This window comes from Perca flavescens, chromosome 4, assembly GCF_004354835.1.
Source record: "Perca flavescens isolate YP-PL-M2 chromosome 4, PFLA_1.0, whole genome shotgun sequence".
Lineage (NCBI taxonomy): Eukaryota > Metazoa > Chordata > Actinopteri > Perciformes > Percidae > Perca > Perca flavescens.
This window is the reverse complement of record NC_041334.1, coordinates 13,318,238-13,324,487: the sequence shown is the minus strand read 5'-3', so window position 1 is coordinate 13,324,487 and position 6,250 is coordinate 13,318,238. Positions and strand designations below refer to the sequence as shown.

General features: G+C 38.8%; 1 protein-coding gene across 3 annotated transcripts in view; it reads left to right on the top strand.

Moving 5' to 3' along the window:
- The window catches only part of st3gal8 (ST3 beta-galactoside alpha-2,3-sialyltransferase 8), a 46,222-nt gene continuing 39,972 nt past the window's right edge, over positions 1–6,250 (top strand). For all 3 annotated transcript variants that reach the window (XM_028576581.1, XM_028576580.1, XM_028576579.1), the window contains exon 1: positions 1–81. The gene's annotated coding sequence lies outside the window, so the exon portion shown is untranslated. The remainder of the gene's footprint in view (positions 82–6,250) is intronic.

The following is a 6,250-nucleotide window of genomic DNA, read 5'->3' as shown; positions in this document are numbered from 1 at the left end:
TCTCAGCTCCGCATCATCATGCCCTCAACTCCGCAGCTTCACAAAGAGAAGAAGAGAACCACCGGGCCGTTGCTTCTTCATGTGAGTCATCTTGTTTGTTCTAAACGGAGTGTTGTGCCCTTTAACCGGCTGTTTACCGGGTCAGTGTGTGTGTGTGTGTGTCTGGTACACCCTGATACAGCTCCGTATGTGCGCGCGTGTGTGTGTGTGTGTGTGTGTGTGTGTGGCAGCATGGTGGAAACGTCGCTTGGACACTTCGGGGAAAGTTTCCACCTAACTTTCATGCAGCTTTCAGCTCATTTTGCTGCGGGCAGCCTGAGCTGCTCCACTCTTGTTTCTGCTTGTAGTTTTGCGTGAGAAGTAAAAGGAGGGCGAGACAGATAAGAAAGAGAGAGGGAAGGGACGGGGAAGGGAGCAGAGGGGGGACAGACTGTCTGCAGGCTTTCTGTCTCTACGCTGCTTTCTCTAACAACTTCCTATGACATTCTTGTAATATTCGTATAGTGTGTCCGTTGGGCCCGCGGTGACCTTAATGTTATTTCCTATAGCATTTCTGTAATAATGTTTAAAAGTGAGAGTCTCCACCCCCATTCTGCCACTCTGTTACTACTCTACTGTGTTTCTGGTTGCTGCAATTTCCGTTAGCTGCGTAGCCTGTAGTTATCTTATTGCAGGCCAACTTTCTTACAGCGTTTCTTAGGCTACAGTTTACCGTTATACAGTTTGTTATAGCCTGTTTTACAGTAGGCTACCTTCATTATACTCGACTCATGTAATATTAGTTGGGCTGTCAGTTGTTTGTATAGTAGGCCTATTCATACAATTTAAATGCCTCTGTGGAACATAGCTGGCCTTTATGATGTAATTAACTTCACTGTAATCTATCATGATGCAATATTCTTACAGCGTTAGGGTTAACCCTAACATCAAGTACTTCTGATATTTCTTTGGTTTATCTGTAGTTCACAGAACCTGACTAAATACCACATTTAGGCCTATCTTTTTTATAGTGTTTATCTCATACAATTCCCAGTTATTTTTTAGTTCTTTGTTATTGTAGGTGTACTTTATTATACCTTCTAAATGTCTGTCTTGATTTTGTTATTACATCTTCAATACTTTAACCATTATACCTACTGTATGCCTGTAGTGTTAACTTTATGTACTAGACTGTATTATCATCTCATAAAACAATGCTGTACTTGGTCAGCCATTTTTTTCTATAGTACCCCTGTGTAGTATTTCAACAGGATGTCTGTGGATCTTAGTTGGCCTGTTTTGATCTTATATACCACAACCATAGTGTTTCTGTAATATTATTACAGTGTACATATAAGTACCTGTAATATTTCTATAGTGTATTTGTGGTTCACACAGGTGGGTCTATTTAGACTTTACTGTACTCTACTGTATTTTTATTATCATGGACTCCTTCATTATAACATCCTAATTTTCCTGAGATACTTGCAAGTTTGTTGTACTGATTTTATCGCACACTATCACTATTTTATCTCCTACACTTTCCCTTCGGAAACACTTAAGACCAAACTATTGATCCTCAAGAGGTAATTTAGCCTTACAGCAGCACAAGGAAACCGAGCAGTTATAACTACAGGCTACCATGAAATTAATAAATGTTATAAGGAGTAGCAAAAAAGTAAAGATAGACCCCACAAACAAACTGGAAATATTACTGCACTATACAGTATGTGATTCTATACAAGCACTGTAGAAATATTATAGAAATACTAAATAGTATTTCATATTATAGAAATACTATTTAGTACATCTTCTTTATGATATAATATCTCCTACAATGTTTCTATTATGACTTAGCAGTTTCTTGTCTGTGTTCATTTAATTGTACTTTATGGTAATTTACTGTAAATAGTCTTTGCCAACCTGATTGTACTTCTTTGATTGTGATTGTAGATATTCATTTTACAAACGATGTAAAACAAGCAGACTCACATTGGTGAAGCTGAAATCAGAGAATTTTGCTTGAAAAATGACTAAAACGATTAATCAATTATTAATAAAGTTGACAATTTCTTTGTTGATCCAAGGTCTAGACAACTTAGTTGGTCTATTTTGACTTTATTGTATTTGACCATAACACTCCTGTTCTCTGTAGGATTTTGACCTTATTGTACTTCAATGTAATCTTCCATAGTACTCTCATGATCATTTTGTAGTATAATGTATCTCTGTTGGGTCTTTTTTCAACCTTATTGGACCTATTTTCCTCTTCTGCATTATTCTTACAATTTTCTTGTAATATTTCTAACGGATACACTGTGCTCTTTTCAATCCTCTATAGTGAATATTTGTGACTTAATTATTTATTTGTACATTTTGCTTTGTGGTGAACATTTTATTATTTATTTTTTAATTTTTAAGTCTGTTCCAGTTTCTCAGGGATGAATTTTGACTATATCTATTTTGCTGTGTGTAGGTAATATTTGTATACTACTTCTTTGTGTGTGTGTGTGTGTGTGTGTGTGTGTGTGTGTGTGTGTGTGTGTGTGTGTGTGTGTGTGTGTGTGTGTGTGTGTGTGTGTTACTGTAGTGATCGATGTGATGGGTGACTCTGTGTATGATATTTAGGTTGAAATCTGAAACTGGATATGTAATTACAGAGAGACAGGTTGTGTGGTCTGCGAGTCAACCCTCCTTCTCTGTATTTTGCAAGATGTAATTAAAGAGGCCTGATGCTAAATCTGAACTCTTGTTGAATCAGAATCAGCTTTATTGGCCAGGTTTGCGTACACAAATAAGGAATTACGTACAACACAAAAGTACAACACTCACTTAAAATATAAAGAAATAAAAACAGAAAGGAAAGTAAGAAATATAAAAAAACATACTATTAAATATACAGTATAACAATACAATAGAATTTACAAACTTACAAAAAATATTGGAGATGTATTTGAAAGATTGAGACAGCTTAGAGCCCAAAAGGACACAGAGTTGGCCAATTTTCTCCTGAACAAGTAAGCATTAGCTTCAGGCTAATTTATCACGGCTACATGGGACGGGCATTTTATGTCATTTCAACATTTGTATACTCATATTGAATTATATAGTTCTTCGAGTTGGTTACTCGCCAGTAAAGTGACTAATGCCAGCATGCTAACATGCTATAACTGCTAACGTTAGCTAACGTGACCGGAGGACCAGGCAAGCGGGCCACAGCTGTTTACAACGTGTAGCCTGTTCAGCGGCTGTAGCCGACAATGAGTTATTTTAAGCAAAGGGAGGGAGGCTGTAAATCAGGAAGAGAGGACCATGAGTTTGCAGTGTGTTTAGCAATTGTTGCCTTATTTCTTAGCCAATAAAGTGTGTATTTTAGCCGGGTGGATAAGGACGGCAAGGTAGTGTTATTTGTAGCGGTTCCTACTGTAATTCTAAGCCGAGGAAGTGTGTCTGTCAGGCGGGTGGAGAGGACGGTGAGGTTGTGGGTTTTTTAGCAGTTCCTACCGTAATTCTAAGCCGAGAAAGTGTGTCTGTCAGTTGGGCACAGAGCTTCCCGTGAGCATGGGCTTTTATGACTGTCAATATAGCCAGCATCTAACGTTAGCTACTCCGCTGTGCTGTGGAGTAATGTCTGGCTATGTCAGACATGCGTCAAGCAATAGTGGTGGGCGGATCGATCCAAATATCTATAATATCTATACCAACGTTGGTATTTATATTGATCAATACCAGTGTAATGAGATAAATACTTTAGTTTTAGTTTCTCTCCAGTATGCACTGCTGTGGTTTCATCAAAGAGGCGACCTGGCTGTCTGTGTAAGTGCCGCTGCTTTCAAGTGCCGCTCCTGTCACAGTGCAGGCACACTTTGCTTCTAACTTTGCCAAAAATGAAACCACAGCAAGCTGTATAATTTGTAAAAAGGCTGTAAGATGCAGTGTTAACGCAACAAATTTATACAAGCATATGAAAATTCTGTCCTGGGTTTAAACTTATTAATAATCCCAAAGAAAAATCACAAAACCACTTAAAGGTCATGAAAATTCATTCAGATTTAGCAATTTGATGATGCATCCACCTTAATTATTAAAGGTCCTATGACATGCTGCTTTATGGATGCTTTTATATAGGCCTCAGTGGTCCCCTAATACTGTATCTGAAGTCTCTTTCCAGAAATTCAGCCTTGGTGCAGAATTACAACCACTAGAGCCAGTCCCACAATGAGCTTTCCTTAGTATGTGCCATTTCTGTGTCTGTAGCTTTAAATGTGATTGAGGAGGAGAGAGGGGGGCAAGGTGGAGGGTGGGGGTGTGGCCTTGACTAACTGCCATTCTTCGCTTGTTTGCAAGCCATGATGTCTCTCTCTTTCTCATGGGCGGGCCAAATTCTCTGGGTGGACAAAGCAGAGAAAGGGGGAGGTAACCTTTCCCCTTATGACATCATATAGGGAAGATTCCAGATCGGCCATTTTCTCAAATGCAGAGCAGGATACCCAGGGCTCGGTTTACACCTATCGCCATTTCTAACCACTGGGGGACCATATAGGCAGGCTGGGGGAACGCATATTAATGTTAAAAAACCTCAAAGTTTTTATGCTATGGGACCTTTTTAAAGAGTACCTGTATCGGTGATACTGGCCCTGTTTTTACTTGGTATCGGATCGATACCAAATTTTGCAGTATTGCACACCACTATCAAGCAACATTGTTGGATGCTGCGGTCTCAGCCTGGCAACATCTGTGAACTTCAAGTCTGGGGAGGAGGGGCCGGGGGATACGACTCTCTCCAGTATTTTGAATTTGGACTGCAGTAAATATTTTAAACGCTAGCTGTCTAGTAGTAGTATTAGTCTCAGATAGCACGTACTGCAAGAGTCTGTGAGTCAGTATTTTAACTGTGTGTGTGTGTGTGTGTGTGTGTGTGTGTGTGTGTGTGTGTGTGTGTGTGTGTAACTTTTTCCTTTGGTCCTTTCTAACCATTCCAGAGCTCCACTTGAAGCTTCAGCTCGACACATTTTCCACACAACTTCTGGTCAGTGACACTTGACAGAAATAACAATGACCTGTTTTGGCCGTCTTCATGGAAACTTAAACACTCATGCAGACCTGAATACAAGGAGAAGACTGTTGTTAAGACGACAATGTTAAAAACAACAGACAAAGCAAGAAATCTTGGTGTAGTCATGGACTCAGACCTAAATTTTAAAAGCCACATTAACATAATTAAAAAATCAGCCTATTATCACCTTAAAAATATATCAAGGGTTAAAGGACTTATGTCTCAGCAGGATCTGGAAAAACTTGCCCATGCTTTTATCTTCAGTAGACTTGACTACTGTAACGGTGTCTTTACAGGTCTCCCTAAAAAATCAATCAGACAGCAGCTGATTCAGAACGCTGCTGCTCGAGTCCTCACTAAAACCAAGAAAGTGGATCACATCACTCCAGTACTGAAGTCTCTACACTGGCTTCCAGTGCCTCAAAGAATTGATTTCAAAATACTTTTACTGGTTTATAAATCACTAAATGATCTGCTACTACATTATGACCCACCTAGACCTCTCAGGTTGTCTGGGACAGGTCTACTTGTTGTCCCCAGAGTCAGAACTAAACAGGGGGAAGCAGCGTTCAGTTTTTATGCTCCACATCTTTGGAGCAAACTCCCAGAAACCTGTAGGTCCGCTGCAACTCTCAGTTCTTTTAAATCTAAGCTAAAGACCTATCTTTTTGATGTTGCTTTTCTTTAAATAATCTATTTTATTAACTTTAATTTCTTAAACTGCACTGTAACTTTTATTCTTATACTGCACTATCAATTTTATTCTTGTCTTTTAATGTTTTTAATTTGTTTATTATTGTTTTTAAATTGTTTTCTAACTGCTCTTTAATGTTTTATGTAAAGCACTTTGAATTGCCCTGTTGCTGAAATGTGCTATACAAATAAAGCTGCCTTGCCTTGCCTTGCCTGTGGATTTTGCTTCTGCTTTTTAAGTTTATAGGTTTGAGCAATATAATGATATACACCACTAGATACATTTCTCAACCATCAGAGGTTTGGTCATATAACCTATACCAATGTTTCCATTTTAACATCTTTGGTTGTATCAGGCCACAGTGGATAATCAATGAGCAGGGCTTAATCTGATTAATGGCAATGATGGAGTTTTAGCCATGCTAGCGTTTCTTCTATTTTTTCCCCTGTTAAGGTTTTTTTGGTGGAGTTTACTCTTACCTAAATCGAGGATCAAAAAGGACACAGGGTGTCATTGCCATG